Here is a 27,068-nt window from a genome sequence, read left to right as displayed (position 1 = left end):
TTCATGTTTCTAGTATCAAAACTGTAAGAGCCTTTACACTTTGAACATGGCGAAATGTGCTGAAGAAATATGTACCTAAAGTTTGCTTGGAATTAAAGTTCAAGGATGCAGCCACTTAACTTAAATATGACGTAATTTTTATGCTTTCAAGTGCAGAAACTTGGTCAACTATAAATAAGGCTAAGAGATTGCCGATTCATTTTTTAGGAAGAAACGAAAATGTAATTTTTTACTGATAATGAACATGGAAGGAGTAATAGTAGGAGGAAGAAGAATAAAGTGCATAAGGCTAAGAGAGATGAAGTTACAGGAGAATGGAGAAAGTTACACAACGCAGAACTGCACGCATTGTATTCTTCACCTGACATAATTAGGAACATTAAATCCAGACGTTTGAGATGGGCAGGGCATGTAGCACATATGGGCGAATCCAGAAGTGGATATAGAGTGTCAGTTGGGAGACCGGAAGGAAGAAGACCTTTGGGGAGGCTGAGAAGTAGATAGGAGGATAATATTAAAATGGATTTGAGGGAGATAGAATATGATGGTAGAGACTGGATTAATCTTGCTCAGGATAGGGACCGATGGCAAATTGTATAAGGGCGGCAATGAACCTCCGGGTTCCTTAAAAGCCATAAATAAGTAATATATTCTACCCACAACAAGACAGCAGATCTAATATCTCAAAGGAAGATCCTGATGCTATGATTTACTTTGACAGTTGGGGATATTCAGCGTACTGGTGACTCTGTATACTAAAATAAGTTCCAATCCAGGTTCAAGGGCACACTCCACTAATTACAACTTTTTTTCTAATTTTTTTCAACTAAATTTTGATACCATGTTTACTATGTAAAGGACTAACAAAATCGAAATTTGTAACTCCCAAAATTTTTTTGACTTTTGATTTTTTATTTCTTTTATAAATATTTTCAAACCCAACTTGTTAGAAGAAGATCTCAATTTTTAAGCTTCCTTTATCTTGCTTACATTCAGAAACATGAGAAGCATTTCTATGTATTCATTTTATGAAATGTCTCATTTATTCACTGTCAAAACATTTTTTTTTTTCGAAAATTTGAAAATACTATTTCTATAATTCATGAAAAAAAATGTTAATAAAAGGAACTAGCAGCATTTCTTACAAAATAAATGCATAGAAACATGGAACTACCTCATGAATACTTGCAGTAAAAATTTCATCCAGTTTGGTTAATATTTGACATAAAAAGTTGGTGTTAAATCAACAAAAATAAATGTACAGAAATTAGATTTGAAAGTAAAATGAATATTTATGTAAAGCAAACCTATTAAAATTCTCCTCCGCTACATTCATCTGCTAACTTCAGGAACTCAGCTTTAGAACAAGAAGTTACTAGATTTATAATCAGAAATTTGTGAAAAAGGAATTCTTTGATGAAAAGTAATTTTGACAGCTCTTTAAATGCCACGCACTCTTACAGCCTCAATTAAAAAATCATTACTCGTACAGTATAACTTGGTTATAGCAACCTCGTTTTGTGGGACACCTCACCTATAATGTCAAATATTCTGTGGTCCCAACTAATTCCCCATAAGACATTTGCTTTCCTACCTTGCTTAATACCACAAACGCATATGCGTCTACCTCGCATATAACGTCATTTTCATCCTCAGTTTGGAATACAATTTTCTAAGAACCAAAGTATTTTAAGAAATATTTTGCTGAAATCTGCCAAATCCTTTACCGTCCCCTTCTATCATAGAACTCTGGAATGCAGGCAGATTCCCCACCCCACGTAACATTTCTATGAAGCTAGTGGAGGGAGTGTGAAGCTAGGAGAGGGAGCAGTGAAATTGCAACTGAAATAATGAACATAGAAAGTAATTTAGAAAGTGTGTATTTGTGTATTGGGCAAGTAGGAGACAACAGAGTAAAATGACTGATTACTTCACTCCTAAGTAAAGAAGTCTGGTGGGTAATGAACAAACTGTTTTAATACAGAATACTGTATTTATAATTTTATTGTGTTCATGGTATGCTTAAAAGTGAATACATAAATCTAAAATAAGCCTAATTATGTTTATTATTTTTCATTTTCCACTTCACTAGACTGATAATATGAATCTCGGTTACTACGACACTCGTTTATAACAACATAATTTTCAAGATCCCTTGGATGTCGTTATAACCAAGTTCTACTGTATTTGTAATCAGGATTGAACTAAATCCATATGCGGTATGAAAATATACATTTTAAAGAAGTGAAAGTCAATGGTTTATGGGGCACACAATTGGCCGGCCACGTGTGCATAATTAAGTGCTTGTGTAGCTGTATATGCCCTCAGTTAGGAAGAAGAACAAAGAAGTGGCATAGTCAACAGTAAACTTGCACAGGACAAGGGTAAACTGAAGACAAAGGGTTGGTTGCTAAAATGAGTTAAAAAAATAGCAAATACATTTTAAAATTATTTTTCAAAGAAAAAATAATTATAGGCAATCACACTCTTAAATGCAGAACAAATAGACCTAACTAAAAAACAAAGAAACAATATTTTAAACAAATGAGATGAATGATTGAAGTAATTCACAGTTAAGCTTAACACAAGCAATGTCCAGGTGACAACCTAAATTCAATAACTGATCAAGTTAACATAAAAATTATCAAAAATCTAAAGTCCACAGAAATAAATGAGTAATGCCATACTAACAGGTTTTTTTTTTTTTCAGTTGTCTCAAAACGTGGTTTTTCTTACTTGGTCATTTACTCATTTAGGAAATCACGTTTAAACTGTAATATTTTAGTTGAAAAGGCACACAAATGGAAATAAATTGCATACTCTTCATTAGTAGTATTTAACATTGCAAACATTCGTCTTCACGGTAACAATGTAGGCTACTTTCATGACAGTTTCAGTGTGTTGGGCGTAAGAAGGGTATGGCCACCTCATTACATGGCTGTTAATGTACAGGCATTTGGTTATTTCACTATAACCTAGGCCTAACGCCTCTACATTTAATATAAATCATTGCTGTTCACATGCAAATCATCCAATGTTTTTAATAACACTATTTCCACCACAAACTGAGAGTCTGACCAATTTACCCCGTAAATTTACAGTGAAAAAAAAAGAAAAAAAAACGAAAAAAAATGAAGATAAAATGGAATTTCTATTCTATATTATGCATAAGAGAAAATGAATGTGTAATTTATTTCTTATGCAAAGGTACAGTTTCTGTAAATTGCTGTAGGGAAGATCTAGAACCTAGCTTAATTTTTAATACTGGTACAATTTTCAAAGTGTCCTGTGTGTGAAAAGTAAAGGACACTATGTAAGAAATAAACTTGAAAATAATTATTTTCTTGACATGACCCATTTGTACACGAACACTGTTTGCAGTGCCTCTGGCAGTCTTAAAAAAGAATTATTTAGGCTAGAAGTAAAACAGACTGGCCTCTGTTGTTAAAAATTGTTATGCTTTTACTTCGTGACTGATCTGACATATTCTCGCACTAAATTTATTATTTTTTTTTTTTTTTGACCAAACACAATATTTCTCTATATGGTTTCGTATTATATTTTCGAGTTTCCATGGCAACCAGAGACCATTACGCTGTTACAAACATAGTATGCAATTATTATTATAGGTCATTCGTTATCTGGTGGACCCAATTAATGCATTCGTGTGCCATAGCTCACAGTAAGAATCCTATGTTGGGGTAAGTGAGCTAGCTAGCTAGTCTAAGTGTAGCGACATCCACTTCTTCCTTCCCCTCATAAGCAAGTAGGTTTCACGAGATACCGAATGGTGATTATTATTATTATTATTATTATTATTATTATTATTATTATTATTATTATTATTATTATTATTTGTATCACTGTGCTGAACTTTTATTGGCAGACAGCTGTTATCCAGCACAAAAATATAAAAAAAAATAAATAAGTAAACAAGTTTAATAAATAAACAAATGAAATTATTGTTATTATAATTTGTATCACTGTGCTGGACTTTTATTGCCAAACAGCTGTTATCCAGCACAAAAACATAAAAAATAAATAAGTAAACAAGTTTAATAAATAAACAAATGAAATTATTGTTGTTATTATTATTATTTGTATCACTGTGCTGGACTTTTATTGGCAAACAGCTGTTATCCAGCACAAAAATATAAAAAATAAATAAATAAGTAAACAAGTTTAATAAATAAACAAATGAAATAATTGTTGTTATTATTATTATTATTATTATTGTTATTATTATTTGTATCACTGTGCTGGACTTTTACTGGCAAACAGCTGTTATTCAGCACAAAAGTTTAAAAAATAAATCAATAAGTAAACAAGTTTAATAAATAAACAAATGAAATTATTGTTATTATTATTATTTGTATCACTGTGCTGGACTTTTATTGGCAAACAGCTGTTATCCAGCACAAAAATATAAAAAGTAAATAAATAAGTAAACAAGTTTAATAAATAAATGAAATAATTGTTATTATTATTATTATTATTATTATTATTATTATTATTATTATTATTATTATTATTATTATTATTATTTGTATCACTGTGCTGGACTTTTACTGGCAAACAGCTGTTATCCAGCACAAAAACATAAAAAATAAATAAGTAAACAAGTTTAATAAATAAACAAATGAAATTATTGTTATTATTATAATTTGTATCACTGTGCTGGACTTTTATTGGCAAACAGCTGTTATCCAGCACAAAAACATAAAAAATAAATAAGTAAACAAGTTTAATAAATGAACAAATGAAATTATTGTTATTATTATTATTTGTATCACTGTGCTGAACTTTTATTGGCAAACAGCTGTTATCCAGCACAAAAACATAAAAAATAAATAAGTAAACAAGTTTAATAAATGAACAAATGAAATTATTGTTATTATTATTATAATTTGTATCACTGTGCTGGACTTTTATTGGCAAACAGCTGTTATCCAGCACAAAAATATAAAAAATAAATAAATAAGTAAACAAGTTTAATAAATAAACAAATGAAATAATTGTTGTTATTATTATTATTATTATTATTATTATTATTATTATTATAATTTGTATCACTGTGCTGGACTTTTACTGGCAAACAGCTGTTATTCAGCACAAAAGTTTAAAAAATAAATCAATAAGTAAACAAGTTTAATTAATAAACAAATGAAATTATTGTTATTATAATTTGTATCACTGTGCTGGACTTTTATTGGCAAACAGCTGTTATCCAGCAGGTAAATATCAAATATAAATAGATGAACTAAACAAATGAATTTATTATTATTATTATTATTATTATTATTATTATTATTATTATTATTATTATTATTATTATTATAGCTAAAGCAAGGAGATTCACTATCACCTTTACTTTTTAACTTTGCTCTAGAGTATGGCATTAGGAAAGTCCAGGATAACAGAGAGGGTTTGGAATTGAACGGGTTACATCAGCTGCTTGTCTATGCGGATGACGTGAAAATGTTAGCAGAAAATCAACACAAACGATTAGGGAAAACACGGGAATAATGAAATACTTTCTCTTTTCGGGATTTACTTCCAAACCTATTTATAAAACAGTTATATTACCGGTTGTTCTGTATCGTTGTGAAACTTGGACTCTCACTTTGAGAGAGGAACATAGGTTAAGGGTGTTTGAGAATAAGATGCTTAGGAAAATATTTGGGGCTAAGAGGATGAGGTTACAGGAGAATGGAGAAAGTTACACAACACAGAACTGCACGCATTGTATTCTTCACCTGACATAATTAGGAACATAAAATCCAGACGTTTGAGATGGGCAGGACATGTAGCACGTATGGGTGAATCCAGAAATACATATAGAGTGTTAGTTAGGAGGCCGGAGGGAGAAAGACATTTTGGAAGGCCGAGACGTAGATGGGAAGATATTAAAATGGATTTGAGGGAGGTGGGATATGATGATAGAGACTGGATTAATCTTGCTGAGGATAGGGACAAATGGCGGGCTTATGTGAGGGCGGCAATGAACCTCCGGGTTCCTTAAAAGCCAGTAAGTATTATTATTATATACTATATAGAATGGTATATTATTTAGCTTATGTATGACAACATTAATTGTCATGTGTACCTACAGACGTCTATTATCATATGGTCTGATTAATTAACATTCATGCTGTAAGCAAACTAAATTTGTTGTTTTATTAGGTTAACTTGTCGGTGATATTTTATATTTAGGGCCTACACATTGTATATGAACGAGAATATTGTCATATTTGCATCTTTCTGCGCCCTGTTTTCTTAAGCAGGCCTAAATGGAAATCTGTACCAATTTAAGAACTCTGTTTACCCAATTAGTATTATAATTACCTTAATAAAATTAATATCGTGCCTTGTTTGTGTTGCATTCCATTTTTTTTCACGTTACTTCACATGAAATAATCTTTATTATTATTATTATTATTATTATTATTATTTTACAACAAACTAGCATCTACTCAAACAAATTGAAAGTTAAATTTCCATATATTATCGGAAATAACGTAATAAGTAATAAAAATAGTAGTGATATTTTTTGTTGTTAAAGTTCAATTTATTTTAATTAGGCACTCGTTGAGCAACTGATTTTATAAGCAGCGTTCGTAATTGAAAGTATTTATATTAATATTAATAGAATTTTTTTAAAATATTTATAGAAAATTATTTTCTGTTAACCAAAATTCGAAACGCTGTTACTATTCCTATAGGTCAATTAAACTGAATTTGCATATCGTCTAAATGTAGAGGGAAGAATACTACTTTCACATTTATTTATTTATTTATTTATTTATTTAATGTTTCAATCAAAGTGAAGAATACTACTTTCACATTCATTTATTTAATTATTATATTTTATTAATTATTTACTTAATTCAATTAATTATTTAATTTATTAATTATGTACTTGTGTATTAAATTTAATTATTTTAGCTATTTATTTACTTATTTACTGAAGAACGGACCAGAATCCTTTATAATTTATCAACGTCACATCGACCATTTCATTCGCTACCACTAAGTGACATTTCTGACACGGTACGCAGCATTGTATGTCATTACTCATTTACGCCCATTATTTCCTAGAACACGTATTTCGCAATACATAATATCTTAAAATGAGTTCTATTTTATATTTCACGCCGTTATATTATTATGGTTAGTTTAGAAATTGTCAACACTTAGCGACTAACCGGTGTTTCTTTACATTACATTATTTTTCGTTGCCATTGTTTCATAATCCGCCATGATGTCATTCCTTTGTCAAAGGTTCATTGACCTTCCATCATACTTAATTTTGCGCTAACTATATAAAGCTAGTCGGTGGGAAATGATTTAAAAAATATCCGAACACACAATTTGCACTGGTTCTGTTAATTTGGCATAAGTTTCAAACAAAATACATGAATGACAGCCAAATAATAAGCAACAAATCATTCTTAGACACAGTACATTACCTTTGAAACGAAGCGTCCATTCTGCCATGTTCTGAATCCGTATTCAAAAGTTTTCGTATCACATATTGCAATTAAAAAGTTCGTATCACAGATAATTCTTGCTTACATCTTCCTGCCTTCATACTAAAATCCGATTTCCCTAATATACTACAAATTAACACTGCTTAAAGACTCTATTTCACGAATAAATTAGACGTAATACACCTTAATACATTACTGCGACACAAAACTTCGAACGATGTTCCAAACTCACAACAGGCATTCAGCGGTTGCATTTGTTTAACAAAAAATTACGTAGGACCGGAATCTTTCGTCACAAATTGTCATTCTCAGATCGAACTCGTTTCTTAAGGTCGACCTGTCGCTTAATTCCTATTGAAGACTGAACTGTATGGAAATTACGTTGCAAATGTAGAGAATAGGGAATCTTCTAAGAATGACCATCGAGTAAATTATGAACCCTATCTTCAGACATAACGTAACTATTTAGCCCTGAAGAAATACGAATCAGGGAAAACAAAAGATAAACATAACTTGTAAATTTTTCTAAGAGCGTACATCGCGATATATACAGTATGGTGCGTAATACAGTTTACTATTCATAGACGTTTAACATGGGCAGTCAATTATTTATTTGTAAATACTCCCTTCCCAATTTTATAGAATATAAAGGAAATTATTTTATAAGGGACTGAAAGTTCATCAAAATGCACTCTTAATTTCTTAGAGATTCAGGGAAATTAATGAAAAATTCTACTTGTATGCTGGATTTTACCTAACGTATCAACAATGTAATTTTAATTTTGTGTTGTTTGTGCCGCCATGGCCCCATGAAAGTCGATGTCAAGTACAACAGAAATCAAAAAAAATTGCACGTAGAAGAAACAAATATGAAAAGTTAAATAAAGCAAATCAAGTTACACATTTTAGAATTGTATTTAATTAATGTAATTGTTCTGAACTTAGTAATAGTGCATTTCGGTGCCTTTTAACCCCTTAACATTTTACCTTTTAAAATGCTTCTATGAAACATAAGATATGGAGAACATAGTAGTCTTACAAATAATAATAATAATAATAATAATAATAATAATAATAATAATAATAATAATAATAATAATAATAATCTTATTATTATTATTTTTTTTTTTTTTTTTACTAATGGTGGGTACTTGACTGTTCGTCGTTCACCCATATGAAGCCAGTTGTGCAGGCCTAGACCAGTTCTATCAACAGTCGTTGCCCTCGGTGCGCCACAGCAGGCTGGTCTACACTACACCCACAATGAAATGAGTTCATGATGGAGATTTGTTGGGATGCCACAGGGGAGCGGAAAGCCGCAGAGAAAATTGCTGTGTTACCTGGACCATGGGCTTCTGCAACAGAAGTTATAAATCTGGAGTATGTCGGATTCGAACCCGGATCCACAGGATTGTACGTTCAGTGCTCTAGCCACTAGACCACCGTGGCAGCTTTATTTCCCATGGTGAATCCCTGTGTACAGGAAGCTGTGTCACACAATGTAGGCAGTATCATGTTAAACAAAATCCCACATACTGCTTGTACACCACTACCATTACAGGATGCTAGGCATACGTCACGACTGATAGCTAGCGCTGGGCTTATAATTCTGTGGACCTGCGGTCAATCCCCAGCATAACCCTGATTTATAACTTAGGTTAGGCAAGCCCATGGTCCAGGTAACACGGGGGTTTTTTCCCCGGTTCCCCTCTGGCATCCCAACAAATCTTCATAATCATCTCATCGCAGATGTAGTGTAGACCAGCCTCCTACGACGCACTTTGGTCTACTACTCTGTCGGTGAATTGGTCTACACATCTGGCTTGAAATGGGTAAATGACCTAAGTCAAATACCCGCAATTAGTAAACTATATGTGAAAATTATTGCATACATACAAAAACGACTCTCAGCGATCACAGGCTGCCAACAATAGAAAAGTTGAAGGAAATATTACAGAGTGCATAAACTTTATGTATATGTGTTGGAGAAAGTCGTTAAGTTTTCATTGAACATGGTAAAGTTGGTAATAATAATAATATTAATAATAATAATAATAATAATAATAATAATAATAATATCTCAACATATGCATTCACATCACATACAGTAGATATATGCTTTGGCAATAGCAATTAAGGATTTCCCGTTTATTAATTCAGTTTTTTTTAACTTGTCATGAACAATTCGAAATTAAACAAAAAGAAGGTACATGAACGTGAAATTCTCAGAAGGGTGAATTGTGAGATGTGAGTTGTACCAGTAATTTTTTTTTTCTGGTCACCTGAATTCATCAGTCATCATTTTCCACAGCCCTCTATACAATGTATGTATGTATAGTCAACAGTCCGAAGACTGATTGGGACCTCATAAGTAACACCAATAAGGCATCACTTATGAGGCAGATAAGTCAATAGATATTGGGGTTTGGTGGCCAGTTCTTCCCCCCCCCCTCCATTCCATACATTGCTGACTAGTAACGTAGTAAACTGATCAAACTTGAGATTATACAGCATATAACAGTATAAAATGTGTGTGATAAGGAGGCGGAGGGAAAAAGATAGTCACAAATTGAAAGTGAAAGCCAAATCGAGACAGTTCTTAAGAGCCCAAGGTTTAGTTACCAAGTGCTGGGAAGTATTGGAAACCACTGACTGTAACTTCTTTCCATTTCGTTGTGAGTCCCTTGTGTCTCTTTTCTTTCTGTGCACAAACTAGTTCAGCATGCCTTATAATACAGTCTGATTTGTTTGCTACATGTCCTAAAATTTTTCACAGTACAGCCATACCCTTTACACACTGTGGAAATCGAAGTAATGGATGCAACAGTATCATGTATAACTCAAACCTATGTCCTTTTAAGTATATTTCTGTAACACTACTTCTTTAGAACTATTTATAAGTAACAGCAACTGTATCAACAAACTTCATTTCCATAGCAACAGCAGCAACACTATTAATAGTATTATTACACTGGCATAGGGATTTAACATGCGAAATCACTTCTTCTCAAAATACTCTCTCTGTCTCTCCTGTTTATTTTAGGGAATAATATTACAAGTTTATCTGTTTATCTTTCGAAAATAATCCTAATACAACCATAACAAATTTTTTTATTTAAATATAAAATTATCTTCAAAACTAAAACTTTATAAAGAATGTGTAAAATATAGGGTGATCCTTTGGGGAAAAACATAAAATAAAAACGTGATAAAATGAGAACCGTTGCTATTCATTGTTAACTTAATTTGTTCATGCATTCTAGAAAAATTGAAGTTTTGTCCAAATTAGAAGTCAATGTGTCCAGCACAACACAGTTCATATCTTGAGGGTAGTTCCTCCCATGTGTGGTCTAACTGACAGTGTGTGTGCTGTTGGCCAGGAAGATGGGACCCCCAACTATTCTCACCCCTCAGGAGGAAGAACTCTTATGTAGATGAATCATGGCAAATGCCAAGAAAGGCATTCCTTTAAATATTATCTCTATTTTATGCATTGTAGGACCTAGGTACATTATTTTTTAAAGAAAATAAGCAACATGGTCAAGTAGCATTGAACATGTGGTCTTACTTTTGTTTTCCTTGGTCAACTACTGACTGGGCGTTTGTGCATGTACCATCATTTATTGTCTGAAAATATGGTAAAAACTACTTTATGGATCCATTATTTGCTTTTGGGTACAAAAATATATAAGTTTTTGAATACCATGTACAAATTTGTCATATCCCCTAAAGAAAAATTCAAATAATTGTTTTGCAAAAGATTTTTCCTTAAACAGTGAAGTAATGGCAACCCCACCCTATATGATATTCGACCAGCCTCATTGTCTGGGCTTTTGACTACAGTCTGAAGTTCTGGTTTCGATTTCCGGTTAGAATACTGAAATTTTTCCTTAAAGGGAAGAATTGTTTCTATGTTCGTCCATTGTCTGGAAATTAGGTTAAGTTTAGATTTTAGACTTCTCCTGTGCCACACAGACATACAGTCATCCTATCATATCACTGGGGTGATGTAACTCCACCTTTCAGGGGCCCTAACGTCACAACTGGATTACACATAAGCCTAAGCAACTGTCAGGAGAGAGGACCACAAATGTCGAAAGGTGGCATTGGAAGGAAAGGGGCTAGTAGGCTATATGATATTCGTGGAAACGCCTTGTTAGGCCTATTGATAGCACATTACCACAGGACACAGTTTTAGATGTTCCAATGTTCAACTCTGCCTTCAATCAGACAGAACCACAGAGAAAGATCATTGTATCCAAACATGGCATGTTCGAAGCAAGCTGGAGCAGATGGACTTTTGTCTACCATAACTGTAGTAGTATCACCTTCCATTTTTGATCATAATATCTCCTACTCACAATAAGACAGTAGATGTAATATCTCAAAGAAAGATCCCTATGTTATGACTGACTTCGGCAGCCAGAGATTTTCAGCATACTGGTGATAGGCCTACTGTATAATAAAATAAGTTGTACAAAGATTACAACTGTGTCATAGTCATCCATATTTAAGGAGACACTCCACCAAAAATTAAAACTTTTTTCCAAATGATTATTTAACCAAACTTTTATAGCATGTATATTATATAAAGGACTAACAAACCCCAAATTTTGAATTCCCAAATGTTTTTGGATTTTTATTTTTTAATTCTTTTTTCTATTTCTTTTAGAAATATTTTCAAACCCAAGTTTTTAGGAGAAGATGTCAATTTTTAAGCTTTCTTTATTTTGGTTACATTTACAAGACACAGAGATGCATTTATATACATTCATTTTATGTAATGTCTCATTTACTGATTGTCAATTTTTTTTAATTTGAAAATGTTATTTTTTCTATAATTCATGAAAAGAAATATGTTAATAAAAATAAATGCATAGAAATGTGCAGCTACCTCATAAATACTTGCAGTAAAAATTTAATATAGATTGATTAATATGTGGTGCAAAAAAAGTTGGTGTTCATTCAAGAAAAATAAACTTACAGAAAAATGGATTTGAAAGTAAAATCAATATTTATGTTATACATAGGCCTGCCTATTAAACTTTTCCTTCGCTACATTCATGTAGCAACTTCAGGGAGTGAACTTTAGAACAAAAAGTTACTAGGTTTGTAATCAGAAATTTATAAAAAGCAATTCTGTGATGAAAAAATAATTTTGACACTTCTTTAAATGCCACACCCCCTTATAGATTTAATTAAAATAAAAATTAAATGTATTTGAATCAAAATTGAACTAAATCCATTTGCGGTATCAAAATATATATTCTGAAGAAGTGAACTATCCAATAAAAATTGTTTGGAAAATTTTCATGAATTCCAGTGGAGTCCAGTGTTGCCATACCTACTGATTTATTAGGAGATTTCCTGTTTTCCATTGAATCTACTGCTCTACTAGTTTTTATGTCAAAAGTCCGAATTTCTCCTGCCTTTTTGGCATGATGCAGTGACCTAGTTCTATGCCCGGATTTTCAACTCATTACTTTAGTACACATAGGCCTATATTATGTCATCATGTCTTATTTTTGCATCTTATACACAAGTCAATGCTTTCATTTGTCTCCCTGCTCATATTGCGTCGCCACAATGATGCTTACAAGAAGCAAGGAGGCAGCTCTGCCTGAGTCCAGCGGCAGATTATGATATCAGCACACAGCAGATAAAGACCGTGTTTTATACACGTGGCTCACAGTTATGGGTCTCTGCAATCCACTCGATAGTCTAAGCATAATTACAGATTGATAGAGAACGAATGTTTGAAACCTTACCACGAAAGGATGCAAACCCTCTTCCTCACACACACACACACACACACACACACACACACACACACACACACACACACACAAGTATATAATCTTCACGCAACGTAAGCATGTGATAACTGCCGTCAATTTGCAAAAGGAGACATTTCGGAAATAAAGTGTTGGAAAATCGCAAAACCATAAGTTAAATTAAAATGTTCATAATTTTTTTTTCTAATTAGATCACTATGGATACTTACATTCAGGGTCCATGAACATTTTAATATTTTAAGTTTATGATTTTTTGTAGCGATTTTCCATCACTTTGTTATTTTGGACGTATCCCCTTTTGCAAATCGACGACAGAATTAAGTTGTTTCATTATTGTTTTGGGGACCCGGGGAACAGAGGAGGAACGGAACTTATTCAGTAGTGAAGTTTGTTTCTGATTGTGTGCACGTGAAACAGTGAGGGAGTGAAGTGTAGGTAATGACATTTTTTTGTGTTACGTGTATTGCACAGTGATCTTTTAAAATGAAAGTGTCCCAGAAAGAAAGAAAAAAAGTAAATACTCCCAGAATATTATAAATCATAGTGGGAAAATGGGCAGAGCATATGGGCGAATCGAGAAATGCATATAGAGTGTTAGTTGGGAGGCCAGAGGGGAAAAGACCTTTGTGGAGGCCGAGACATAGATGGGAAGATAATATTAAAATGTATTTGAGGGAGGTGGGATATGATGATAGAGACTGGATTAATCTTGCTCAGGATAGGGACCAATGGCGGGCTTATGTGAGGGCGGAAATGAACTTCCGGGTTCCTTAAAAGCCAGTAAGTAAGTAAGTAAGTAAGTAAGTGGGAAAATAGTGAACAGCTTAAAGGATAGTTATGCAAAAGCAGGAAAGAGGATAATTTTTCGTCTGTTATAGTCGCAGCTAATGCAGTACTGTATTTAATATCACCTTTAAAATAAATCATTCGTCAATACATGCAAAATTCCAGATTTAATGCGAAACATTGTCAATAAGACATTATGTGTAAAAACAAAATTGCATGACTTTGATACATATGCTGAGTAGAGATAGCAGTAATTATATTTAGCAAAATTGTTCCATTTCATGGGTTAGGGAAGTGCTATATAGTAATACAACAGTATCATCTTTCTTATAGTACACTGTTTTTAAATTAATATTATAATTACTTACAAATGGCTTTCAAGGAACCCAAAGGTTCATTGCCGCCCTCACATAAGCCCGCCATCGGTCCCTATCCTGAGCAAGATTAATCCAGTCTCTATCATCATATTCCACCTCCCTCAAATCCATTTTAATATTATCCTCCCATCTACGTCTCGGCCTCCCTAAAGGTCTTTCTCCCTCTGGTCTCCCAACTAACGCTCTATAATATTATTAATATTAATAATATAATAATTAATATTATAATACAAAGAGGAAATTCATGTTTAATTAATCTACTGTAATCTCCTGTTTTTTTTTCGATGATTTTCTCCTGATTTTTATGAGTAGGTCGTGGCAACACTGGTGGAGTCTCCCTGCCTATCAGGCACAGATACCTCGGAAACACAAGTTGTCTCCCAGGAGATCAAACTCAGTTGCACTGTGAAGGTGGTCCCCCACTGCAGTGTGCTGGGATCATTTCTGGTTTATGGGGCACACAATTGGCCGGCCATGTGTGCATAATTAACCCGTTTTAACCTAGCGTTACCAGTGCAGAAAGCAATATAACTTGCTTCATACCCGTCTTTAATTAATAAAACTGCAATTTTTCTTTGTGAATCCAAGCTGCATGATTGGTTCTTTCTTATTACATTATGAAATCACAAATTTATTATACTAGTTGGGCAAGAGCAGCTGCGCGATTTAGATGTTGCTTTCTCAGCAGCAATTTTGGAGAGCAACAAGAAGTAAGATAATTTATTTGTTACTTTGATTAACTTGATTGTAATGTTTGTTGTGGTATTTTACTTATGGTTGATTCAGTATTCGTGTACATCAAGCACAAGTTTACAATCAGTAACATTGTTGCGGATATAATACATTGTTTCTTACGTTACCATATGGTAACGCTAGGCTAATATGTTGTCACTCATTCTTTGTGCTCTCTTGCTACTAACAGTAAGATGGAGGAGTTGCAAGGAAGTACAAGTAACAAAATGAATGTTACAAACAGTGCGTGGAAGTGCATGGGATACTTTTGGAATCAGAAAACGAAAGATTAGAGCATTCTACATAGGCCTGCAGCCACCAAAGTCCAACTTTGTATCTGACGAGAACTCTGCAGATGTAGAGGGTGACATGTTCGACAACCTAAGAGGAAGGAAACTGAGTACTGAAGCTGAGGTTATTTTTGTTAATAGCGACAGAATAGGTGAACCAGACGATATTCCTTTTATAGAAGAAGAAGAAGTTGAAGAGTCATCTGTGATAGAAAGAGAATAATACCGTCAACATTGCAATGTGTGGAAATGGTGCCATCAGGGAAATGTAAGTGGATAAAACAGTGTGTTATAACAGTTCAATCGATTTCTTCAGAGAGTGACTTTTAAAGACAGAGATGTGACAAATTTTGTTTTCTTTATAAAAATTCGCTTTATCTATGTAAAAACTGTTTTAGCCCATTTTCACATGGTCGTTAGATGTACCTATACAAAATGCTTGGCAGACAAGTAGAAGATCTGGCTCACCAGTGAATGAATTAGAATTCAAATGAGAGATTTGAAGAAGTCGGGAGCACCCCAAAAGGCAAAGGGTGACCGTCTACTTCCAAATACAGCGATATTGGAGCTACGAGACGTGTCCAAAAAGTAAGTTTCCCTGGGGGCCTTTCCAGAAATAAAATACAATTTTATGGAAAGATTTATTCGAACAGATACAGGAATTGTTGAGCTATTTTTTCAACATATTTCCATCTGAATTGAGACTTTTTGTTACCATGGGAACAACAGAGAGGTGCAAACGGCTGTCACGCACTGGTTCCGATTCCAGGCAGGAGACTTCTACGTGGGACAAAAGTTGATCCCACAGTTTGACAAATGTCTCAGTTCCGGTGGGAAATATGTTGAAAAATAGTTCCACAATTGCTGTATCTGTTCCAATAAATCTTTTCATGAAATTGTGTTTTCTTTCTGTAAACACCTCCGGGTAAACTTATTTTCTGGACGTCACTCGCAGAACATCTGATTATATAAAATACGATGGAATGGAACATTAGTGATTCCGATACCTGGAGACAAAAGATAGTGATGTGCTAGTGAGAATGCCCTTCTGGCATACAGCTTTCTCAAAATTAGATGTAGGTCTCTGCAGCCCATGTTTTCTGTCATGTCATAAGAAATGTTTTACCTTACTACCGAAATGTGTGAAAATCAAACAAAAAATTAATGTAAACCGTTATGTTACGAAAATGTGTTTTGTTCATACGAGTATATTGTGACAATAGTTCTATTATGTATATTTGTTCAGGTATTGTGAAAGTAATTTTCTTATTTTTGTATTTTTTGTATTATTTGTGTGGAGTGTGGTATTGTGTGGGGCAGAAACGTGGACATTACGACGATGTGAAGAGAAAGGAATAGATGCATTTGAAATGTGGATATGGAGAAGAATGGAACATGTTAAGTGGACAGAATAAGAAATGAAGCCGTGTTGGAGAGAGTGGGTGAAGAAAGAATGATGCTGAAACAGATTAGGAAGAGGAAAAGGAATTGGTTGAGTCACTGGCTGAGAAGAAACTGCCTACTGAAGGATGCACTGGAAGGAATGGTGAACGGGAGAAGAGTTCGGGGCAGCAGAAGATATCAGATGATAGACGACATGAAGATATATGGATCATATGAGGAGACTAAGAGGAAGGCAAAAGATAGAATACATTGGAGAATGCTGGGTTTGCAGTGAAAGATCTGGCCTTGGGCAGAACACTGAATGAGTGATGAATATATTATTTGTATGCTAAAGTTCAGTTAAGTTCAATAAATTGCTTGAAAGATGTCATTATAAGGCAATAACTCATTCTTTAAGAGTGTAGGCTTTCACGGCCGGCGTCAATAGTAGAAAAGTTTTCCGGGCTATGAGGCCGTGGTCTGTTGGTTGTGAGACCAAACGTTTCGTTCACTGCTGCGGTGAACATCTTCAGTGGTGTCTATTGCTGGTGCGGCTGGTTCTACTGCGTGTGCCGATTACAGTCTGCGCTGGCTGCATTGTTGTATATATAGTGCGGGAGGGGGGGGCTTGCTGTTGTCGCCTCTGTCCGCGCTCGAATGTGCTTCGCGGGCGGGTTTGCTGTTTTCCACACGCTCCGCGTCCGGGGTTGTGTTGTGTGCGCGTGGAAAACAGCAAACCCGCCCGCGAAGCACATTCGAGCGCGGACCGAGGCGACAACAGCAAGCCCCCCCCCCCCTCCCGCACTATATATACAACGATGCAGCCAGCGCAGACTGTAATCGGCACACGCAGTAGAACCAGCTGCACCAGCAATAGACACCACTGAAGATGTTCACCGCAGCAGTGAACGAAACGTTTGGTCTCACAACCAACAGACCACGGCCTCATAGCCCGGAAAACTTTTCTACCATTCTTTAAGAGTTGACAACTTAATGACCTAGCGTTACCATATGGTCACGCCCTGTAATCCCACATATTCGCTTCAACAATTGAAAACAAAAGCATTGTTGTGTTCAATTACATCCATTTAATTAGTCTATAATGAAATAAACGAAAAACTTGACGAAAAATAATTCAGGCTTTTAAGGGTTAAGTGCTGGTGTAGCTGTATATGCCCTCAGGTAGGAAGAAGAACAAAGAAGTGGCATAGTCAACAGTAAACTTGCACAGGACAAGGGTAAACTGAAGACAAAGGGTTGGTTGTTAAAATAAGCTAAAAAAATAGCAAATAAATACATTTTGAAATTATTCTTCAAAGAAAAAATAATTATAGGCAATCACACTCTTAAATTCAGAACAAATAGGCCTAACTAAAAACAAAGAAACTATATTTCAAACAAATGAGATGAATGATTGAAGTAATTCACAGTTAAGGTTAAAACAAGCAATGTCCAGGTGACAACATAAATTCAATAACTGATCAAAGTAACATAAAATAAAAATTACCCGAAATCCATAGAAATAAATGAGTAATGCCATACTAACAGGTTTTTTTTTTCAGTTGTCTCAAAACGTGGTTTTTGTTATCTGGTCATTTACACATTTGGGCTCAATTTAGGAAATCATATTTAAACTGTATCGTTTAAGTTGAAAACGCACACAAATGGAAATAAATGGCATACTTTTCATTAGTTGTATTTAACATTACAAACATTCGTCTTCACAGTAACAATGTAGGCTACTTTCATGACAGTTTCAGTGGTCTTGGGCGTAAGAAGGGTGTGGCCACCTCATTACATGGCTGTTACTGTACAGGCATTTGGTTATTTCACTGTAACCTAGGCTTAATGCCTCTACATTTAACATAAATAATTGCTGTTCACATTCAAACTATGCAATGTTTTTAATAACACTATTTTTACCAACAAATGATAGTTTGGCCAATTTATCCTGTAAATTTACAGTGAAATAAATGTAAAAAGTAAGATAAAATGGAATTTATGTACTATATTATGCATCAGAGAAAATAAACGTGTATTTCTTACATAGTAGAAAAGTTTTTGTAAATTGCTGTGGGAAGATCTAGAAATAGCTTAATTTTTATTACTGGTACAATTTTCAAAATCTCCTGTGTGTGAAAAGGAACCCACACTGTATACGAAATGCACTTAAAAATAATCATTTTGTGACATGACCCATTTGTACACGAACACTGTTTGCAGTGCCTCTGGCAATGTTAAAAAAGAATTATTTAAGTTTTAAGTAGAACAGACTGGCCTCTGTTGTTAAAAATTGTTATGCTTTTACTTCGTGACTGATCTGACATATTCTCGCACTAAATTTATTTCTTATTTTTTGACCAAACACAATGTTTCTCTGTATGGTTTCATATTATATTTCCGAATGTGAGTTTCCATGGCAACCCGAGACCATTACGCTGTTACAAACATAGTATGCAATTACTATTATAGGTCATTCGTTATCTGGTGGACCCAATTAATGCATTCGTGTGCCATAGCTCACAGTAAGAATCCTATGTTGGGTAAGTGAGCCAGCTAGCTGGTCTAAGTGTAGTGGCGTCCACTTCTTTCTTCCCCTCATGAGCAAGTAGGTTTCACGAGATACAGAATGGTGATTATTATTATTATTATCATCATCATCATCATTATTATTATTATTATTATTATTATTATTATTATTATTATTATTATAGCTAAAGCAAGGAGATGCATTATCACCTTTACTTTTTAACTTTGCTCTAGAGTATACCATTAGGAAAGTCCAGGATAACAGAGAGGGTTTGGAATTGAACGAGTTACATCAGCTGCTTGTCTATGCGGATGACGTGAATATGTTAGGAGAAAATCCACAAACGATTAGGGAAAACACAGGAATAATCAAATACTTTTTCTTTTCGTGATTTACTTCCAAACCTATTTATAAAACAGTTACATTACCGGTTGTTCTGTATTGTTGTGAAACTTGACTCTCACTTTGAGAGAGAAACATTGGTTAAGGGTGTTTGAGAATAAGATGCTTAGGAAAATATATGGGGCTAATAGGATGAGGTTACAGGAGAATGGAGAAATTTACACAACACAGAGAACTGCATGCATTGTATTCTTCACCTGACATAATTAGGAACATAAAATCCAGACTTTGAGGTGGGCAGGGCATGTAGCACGTATGGGTGATTCCAGAAATACATATAGAGTGTTAGTTAGGAGGCCGGAGGGAGAAAGACCTTTTGGAAGGCCGAGACGTAGATGGGAAGATAATATTAAAATGTATTTGAGGGAGGTGGGATATGATGATAGAGACTGGATTAATCTTGCTGAGGATAGGGACAAATGGCGGGCTTATGTGAGGGCGGCAATGAACCTTCGGGTTCCTTAAAAGCCAGTAAGTATTATTATTATATACTATATAGAATGGTATATTATTTAGCTTATGTATGACAACATTAATTGGTCATGTGTACCTACAGACGTTTGTTATCATATGGTCTGATTAATTAACATTCTTGCTGTAAGCAAACTAAATTTGTTGTTTTATTAGGTTAATTTCAGGTTAACTTGTCGGTGATATTTTATATTTAGGGCCTACATATTGTATATGAACGAGAATATTGTCATATTTGCATTTTATCTTTCTGCGCACTGTTTTCTTAAGCAGGCCTAAATGGAAATCTGTACCAATTTAAGAACTCTGTTTACCCAATTAGTATTATAATTACCTTAATAAAATTAGTATCGTGCCTTGTTTGTGTTGCATTCCATTTTTTTTTTCACGTTACTTCACATGAAATAATTTTTTTTACAACAAACTAGCGTCTACTCAAACAAATTAAAAGTTAAATTTCCATATATTATCGGAAATAACGTAATAAGTAATAAAAATAGTAGTGATATTTTTTGTTGTTAAAGTTCAATTTGGGAGGCCTGAGGGAAAAAGACCTTTGGGGAGGCCGAGACGTAGATGGGAAGATAATATTAAAATGGATTTGAGGCAGGTAGGATATGATGATAGAGACTGGATTATTCTTGCTCAAGATAGGGACCAATGGCGGGCTTGTGTGAGGGCGGCAATGAATCTGCGGGTTCCTTAAAAGCCAGTAAGTAAGTACAGTTCAATTTATTTTAATTAGGCACTCGTTGAGCAACTAATTTTATAAGCAGCGTTCGTAATTGAAAGTATTTATATAAATATTAATAGAATTTTTGAAAACTATTTACAGAAAGTTATTTACTGTTAACCAAAATTCGAAACGCTGTTACTATTCCTACAGGTCAATTAAACTGAATTTGCATATCGTCTAAATGTAGAGGGAAGAATATTACTTTCACGTTTATTTATTTATTTATTTATGTATTTAAGTTATTTATGTCTTTATTTATTTATGTATTTAAGTTATTTATGTATGTATTTATTTATTTATTTATTTATTTAATGTTTTAATCAGAGTGCAGAATACTACTTTCACATTCTTTTATTTTATTAATTATTTACTTAATTCAATTAATTATTTAATTTATTGATTATGTACTTGTGTATTACATTTAATTTTGTTTAGTTATTTATTTACTTATTTACTGAAGGACGGACCAGAATCCTTTATCATTGCCCGTTTCTTCATCAACGTCACATCGACCATTTCATTCGCTACCACTAAGTGACATTTCTGACATGGTACGCAACATTGTATGTCATTACTCATTTACGCCCATTATTTCCTAAAACACGTATTTCGCAATACATAATATCTTAAAATGAGTTCTATTTTATATTTCACGCCGTTATATTATTATGGTTAGTTTAGAAATTGTCAACACTTAGCGACTAACGGGTGTTTCTTCACATTACATTATTTTTCGTTGCCATTGTTTTATAATCCGCCATGATGTCATTCCTTTCTCAAAGGTTCATTGACCTTCCATCATACTTAATTTTGCGCAAAATATATAAAGCTAGTCGGTGGGAAATTATTTAAAAAATACCCGAACACACAATTTGCACTGGTTCTGTTAATTTGGCATAAGTTTCAAACAAAATACATGAATGACAGTCAAATAATAAGCAACAAATCATTCTTAGACACAGTACATTACCTTTGAAACGAAGCGTCCTTTGTGCCATGTTCTGAATCCGTTTCCAAAAGTTTTCGTATCACATATTAGAATTAAAAAGTTCGTATCACAGGTAATTCTTGCTTACATCTTCCTGCCTTCATACTAAAATCCGATTTCCTTAATATACTACAAATTAACACTCCATAAAGACTCTATTTCACGAATAAATTAGGCGTAATACACCTTAATACATTACTACGACACAAAACTCCGAACGATGTTCCAAACTCAAAGCACGCATTCAGCGGTTGCATTTGTTTAACAAAAAATTACGTAGGAGCGGAATCTTTCGTCACAAACTGTCATTCTCAAATCCAACTCGATTCTTAAGGTCGAACTGTCGCTTAATTCCTATTGAAGACTGAACTGTATGGAAATTACGTCGTAAATGTAGAGAATAGGAAATCTTCTAAGAATGACCATCGAGTAAATTATGAACCCTATCTTCAGACATAACGGAACTATTTAGCCCTGAAGAAATACGAATCAGGGAAAACAAAAGATAAACATAACTTATAAATTTTTCTAAGAGCGTACATGGCGATGTACAGTATGGTGCGTAATACAGTTTACTATTCATGGACGTTTAACATGGGCAGTCTATTATTTGTAAATACTGCCTTCCTCGTTTATTTTTTAGAATTTCACAATTAAAATTATTTTATAAGGGACTGAAAGTTCATCAAAATGCACTCTTTTAATTTCTTAGAGATTCAGAGAAATTAATGAAAAATTCTACATGTATGCTGGATTTTACCTAACGTATCAAGAATGTAATTTTAATTTTGTGTTGTTTGTTCCGCCATGACCCCATGAAAGTCGATGTCAAGTACATCAGAAATAAAAAAAATTGCATTTACTTACTGGCTTTTAAGGAACCCGGAGGTTCATTGCCGCCCTCACATAAGCCCGCCATCTGTCCCTATCCTGAGCAAGATTAATCCAGTCTCTACCATCATATCCCACCTCCCTCAAATCCATTTTAATATTATCTTCCCATCTACGTCTCGGCCTCCTTCCCTCCGGCCTCCCAACTAACACTCTATATGTATTTCTGGATTCGCCCATACGTGCTACATGCCCTGCCCATCTCAAACGTCTGGATTTAATGTTCCTAATTATGTCAGGTGAAGAATTCAATGCGTGCAGTTCTGTGTTGTGTAACTTTCTCCATTAAAAAAAATTGCACGTATAAGAAACAAATATGAAAGGTTAAATAAAGCAAATCAAGTTACACATTTCAGAATTGTATTTAATTAATTTAATTGTTCTGAACTTAGTAATAGTGCATTTCGTTGCCTTTTAACCCCTTAACATTCTACCTTATAAAATGCTGCTATGAAACATAAGATATGGCGAACATAGTAGTCTTACAAATAATAATAATAATAATAATAATAATAATAATAATAATAATAATAATAATAATATTATTATTATTACGGTTTTTTTACTAATGTTGGGTACTTGACTGTTCGTCGTTCACCCATATGAAGCCAGTTGTGTAGGCCTAGGCCAGTTCTATCAACAGTCGTTGCCCTCGGTGCACCACAGGAGGCTGGTCTACACTACACCCACAATGAAATGAGTTGTGATGGAGATTTGTTGGGATGCCACAGGGGAGCGGAAAGCCGCAGAGAAAATTTCTGTGTTACCTGGACCACGGGCTTCTGCAACAGAAGTTATAAATCTGGAGTATTCCGGGATGGAACCCAGATGCACAGGATTGTAACATCAGTGCTCTAGCCACTAGACCACCGTGACAGCTTTAATTCCCATGTTGAATCCCTGTGTGTAGGAAGCTGTCACACAATGTAGGGCTGCATCTTGTTAAACAAAATCCCACATACACCACTACCATTACAGGATGCTAGGCATACGTCACGACTGATAGCTAGAGCACTGGGCTTATAATCCTGTGGACCTGTGTTCGATCCCCAGCATAACTCTGATTTATAACTTGGATTGGGCAAGCCCATGGTCCAGGTAACACGGGGGTTTTTTCCCCGGTTCCCCTCTGGCATCCCAACAAATCTTCATAATCATCTCATTGCGGATGTAGTGTAGACCAGCCTCCTACGACGCACCTTGGCCTATGCTCTGTCGGTAAATTGGTCTACACAACTGGCTTAAAATGGGTGGATGACCTAAGTCAAAAACCTGTAATTAGTAAACTACATCTGTGTGTATATAAAGTTATTGCAGACATACAATAACGGTCTCAGCGATCACAGGCTGCCAACAATAGAAAAGTTGAAGAAAATATCAGACAGTTCATAAAGTTTATGTATATGTGTTGCAGAAAGTCGTTAGGTTTTCATTGAACATGGTAAAGTTGGTAATAATAATAATAATAATAATAATAATAATAATAATAATAATATCTCAACATATGCATTCTGATCACATAGATATATGCTTTGGCAATAGCAATTGAGCATTTCCTGTTTATTAATTCAGATTTTTTTTAACTTGTCATAAATAATTCGAAATTAAACGAAAAAGAAGCTACATGAACCTGAAATTCTCAGAAGGGTGAATTCTGAGCTCTGAGTTGTACCACTAATTTTTTTTTTCCTGGTAACATCAATAAGGCATCACTCATGAGGCAAATAAGTCAATAGATATTGGGGTTTGGTGGTCAGTTCCTTTTCCCCTGCATTCCATACATTACTGACTAGTAACACAGTAAACTGGTCAGACTTGAGATTATACAGCATATAACAGTATAAAATGTGTGTGATAAGGAGGCGGAGGGAAAAAGATAGTCACAAATTGAAAATGAAAGCCAAATCGAGACAGTTCTTAAGAGCCCAAGGTTTAGTTACCAAGTGCTGGGTAGTATTGGAAACCACTGCCTGTAACTTCTTTCCATTTCGTTGTGAGTCCCTTGTGTCTCTTTTCTTTCTGTGCACAAACTAGTTCAGCATGCCTTATAATACAGTCTGATTTGTTTGCTACATGTCCCAAAATTTTTCACAGTAGAGCCATACCCTTTACACACTGTGGAAATCAAAGTAATGGATGCAACAGTATCATGTATAACTCAAACCTATGTCCTTTTAAGTATATTTATGTAACACTACTTCTTTAGAACTATTTATAAGTAACAGCAACTGTATCAACAAACTTGATTTCCATAGCAACAGCAGCAACAATATTAATAGTATTATTACACTGGCATAGGGATTTAACACGCGAAATCACTTCTTCTCAAAATACTCTCTCTGTCTCTCCTGTTTATTTTACTTACTTACAAATGACTTTTAAGGAACCCGGAGGTTCATTGCCGCCCTCACATAAGCCCGCCATCGGTCCCTATCCTGAGCAAGATTAATCCAGTCTCTACCATCATATCCCACCTCCCTCAAATCCATTTTAATATTATCCTCCCATCTACGTCTCGGCCTCCCTAAAGGTCTTTTTCCCTCCGGTCTCCCAACTAACACTCTATATGCATTTCTGGATTCGCCCATACGTGCTACATGCCCTGCCCATCTCAAACGTCTGGATTTAATGTTCCTAATTATGTCAGGTGAAGAATACAATGCGTGCAGTTCTGCGTTGTGTAACTTTCTCCATTCTCCTGTAACTTCATCCCGCTTAGCCCCAAATATTTTCCTAAGCACCTTATTCTCAAACACCCTTAACCTCTGTTCGTCTCTCAAAGTGGGAGTCCAAGTTTCACAACTATACAGAACAACCTGTAATATAACTGTTTTATAAATTCTAACTTTCAGATTTTTTGACAGCAGACAGGATGATAAAAGCTTCTCAACCGAATAATAACAGGCATTTCCCATATTTATTCTGCGTTTAATTTCCTCCCGAGTGTCATTTATATTTGTTACTGTTGCTCCTCTCCTGTTTGTTTTAGGGAATAATATTACAAGTTTATCTGCTTATCTTTCGAAAATAAAAAAAATAATCCTAATACAACCATAACAATTTTTTTTTATTTGAATATAAAATTTTCTTAAAAACTAAAAGTTTATAAAGAATGTGTAAAATATAGGGTGATCCTTTGGGGAAAAACATAAAATAAAAACGTGATAAAATGAGAACCGTTGCTATTCATTGTTAACTTAATTTGTACAGCTGTCAAAAAAAAAAAAGTGGCCGCACTCGTGAACAGCGAATATTTTCAAAGTCCACTTCGGGTCGCGGCGATGTTACACGATGCATGTGCTTGTACAAGCAGTTCCGGAACTATGAAAGTGTTCCATATCTACGCCTCGTAGACCAGCGGTAGAGTGCTTGTTTAATGATTCAAAGGTCGTGGGTTCGGGCCTTCTTCAAGTTTTCATTTTATTTTTTAATCTTTCTTTAGCGATGTAAATGATATTCAAATTATCATTTATATCCAGTTATCGTTCTTTATGGATATCACGTTATTTATATTTTGTTATCGTTCTTTAGAGATATGAATAAAATTCAGGTCATCATTTGTATTCTGTTATCGTATTATAACGATATGAATAATAATTATTATTGTATTTCCAATGGGGGTTAGCCGTATTTTACATATGTATGTTAGGGCTATAGTTTTATACACAAAAAAGATAAGCATAAAGAGAAATGGAAAAGAAAATTAAATTAGCTTACGCGATGTAAACAAAACATAAACAATCCGTAAATTAGGCATTGCGATTGCAAAACAAATATCAGGTATCAATTTGAAACATACAAAAACATTAACAACACACATACGTAACACTTCTATAACACAAATATGCAGCTTTCCGTACCATACATCATAAATTAATACACAATAGTCACACAAACACAAACTATAATTACGACATTGCGACGACATAAAGCATCCCATAACTGACTCACATACATAACAAATCAAGCATCCGTTACAACACATACACTTCAACATAGTAACCACACTTTTAAAAGTTACAAATTTGGCTCCAAGAAGAATAGATAGGACACTGTTACTAATTACTATTCTTCTACAATTTCTTAAATACATCTGTAATAAATCTGTGAAATTCCGATATGAATAATATTCACGTTTTTTATATTGTTATCGTTCTTTAGCTATTTAAATAATATTCGAGTTATCATTTATATTCT

The 27,068-nt window shown here is 34.2% G+C and overlaps 1 long non-coding RNA gene across 1 annotated transcript in view; it reads left to right on the top strand.

Moving 5' to 3' along the window:
- Nucleotides 1-27,068, top strand: part of LOC138711754 (uncharacterized) — a 61,019-nt gene that overhangs the window by 9,012 nt on the left and 24,939 nt on the right. The window lies entirely within an intron of this gene.

This window comes from Periplaneta americana, chromosome 2 (genome assembly GCF_040183065.1).
Source record: "Periplaneta americana isolate PAMFEO1 chromosome 2, P.americana_PAMFEO1_priV1, whole genome shotgun sequence".
Lineage (NCBI taxonomy): Eukaryota > Metazoa > Arthropoda > Insecta > Blattodea > Blattidae > Periplaneta > Periplaneta americana.
Note: the sequence above shows the minus strand (reverse complement) of the source record. Positions and strands in the feature narration are given on the sequence as shown.